Source organism: Triticum urartu, chromosome 3, assembly GCF_003073215.2.
Source record: "Triticum urartu cultivar G1812 chromosome 3, Tu2.1, whole genome shotgun sequence".
NCBI classification, from domain to species: domain Eukaryota; kingdom Viridiplantae; phylum Streptophyta; class Magnoliopsida; order Poales; family Poaceae; genus Triticum; species Triticum urartu.
In genome coordinates this window covers 468,052,380-468,053,930 of record NC_053024.1, presented here as the reverse complement: position 1 = coordinate 468,053,930, position 1,551 = coordinate 468,052,380, and positions in this window count along the sequence as shown.

Below are 1,551 nucleotides of genomic sequence, written 5' to 3'. Positions count from 1 at the left end.
AAAAGTCCTCCTCATTGTCGTCGACGTCGGTGTACCCGGGGAGCCTTGAACTTCGTCTATGCTAACATATCCGTTGCATAACATTCATGATTTGACAATGTTCATTCATATAACACGTGCATGCCTGGCTCATTAACCATTATGAATTTTAACAATATGTAGTGATTGTCTTTTTAATCATATGAAGGTTTATTTAATAGTTAACCAGTCGGTTTTACTAGCATGCATGCAATATAGGGCATAACTCTTTTATGAGCTAATTTTGACATGCACATGAATTCTGCATGCATGCATAAAATGGCAGAATATTTGGTTTACTTTATATCAACGTATATAGTGTTGCATTGAGCCATTATATGCGAGGGCTATATGAAATTTGTTGATGACATATTCGATCGCACTATATTATGTTTAGTGCAAGTAACATGCATGGTTATGACCCTGGTTATCTTTTAGTTTTGTGGATGCATGCACCTATATGAAAGGAGTGCATGATTTAACGTTAATCTGTATTGAGAGATGAAGGAAATATGCCCTAGAGGCAATAATAAAGTTGTTATTTATATTTCCTTATATCATGATAAATGTTTATTATTCATGCTAGAATTGTATTAACCGGAAACTTAATACATGTGTGGATACATAGACAAAACACCGTGTCCCTAGTAAGCCTCCACTAGACTAGCTCGTTGATCAAAGATGGTTATGTTTCCTAACCATAGACATGTGTTGTCATTTGATTACCAGGATCACATCATTAGAAGAATGATGTGATGGACAAGACCCATCCGTTAGCTTAGCATAATGATTGTTAAGTTTTATTGATATTGCTTTCTTCATGACTTATACATATTCCTTTGACTATGAGATTATGCAACTCACGGATACCGACGGAATACCTTGTATGCTATCAAACGTCACAACATAACTGGGTGATTATAAAGATGCTCTACAGGTATCTCTGACGGTGTTTGTTGGGTTGGCATAGATCGAGATTAGGATTTGACACTCCGAGTATCAGAGAGGTGTCTCTGGGCCCTCTCGGTAATGCACTTCATAATAAGCCTTGCAATCAATGTGACTAATGAGTTAGTTGTGGGATGATGCATTACGGAACGAGTAAAGAGACTTGCCGGTAATAAGATTGAACTAGGTATGGAGATACCGACGATCGAATCTCGGGCAAGTAACATACCGATGGCTGTTGGGGAACGCAGTAATTTCAAAAAAATTCGTACGCACACGCAAGATCATGGTGATGCATTGCAAGGAGAGGGGAGAGTATTGTCTACGTACCCTCGTAGACCGTAAGCGGAAGTGTTATGACAACGCGGTTGATGTAGTCGTACGTCTTCACGATCGACTGATCTACCACCGAAGGTACGGCACCTCCGTGATCTGCACACGTTCGGCTCGGTGACGTCCCGTGAACTCACGATCCAGCAGAGCTTTGAGGGAGAGCTTCGTGAGCACCGCTACGATATTACCGAGGTGGATTATGGTGGAGGGGGGCACCGCACACGACTAAAAGATCAATGGTCAACTTGTGTG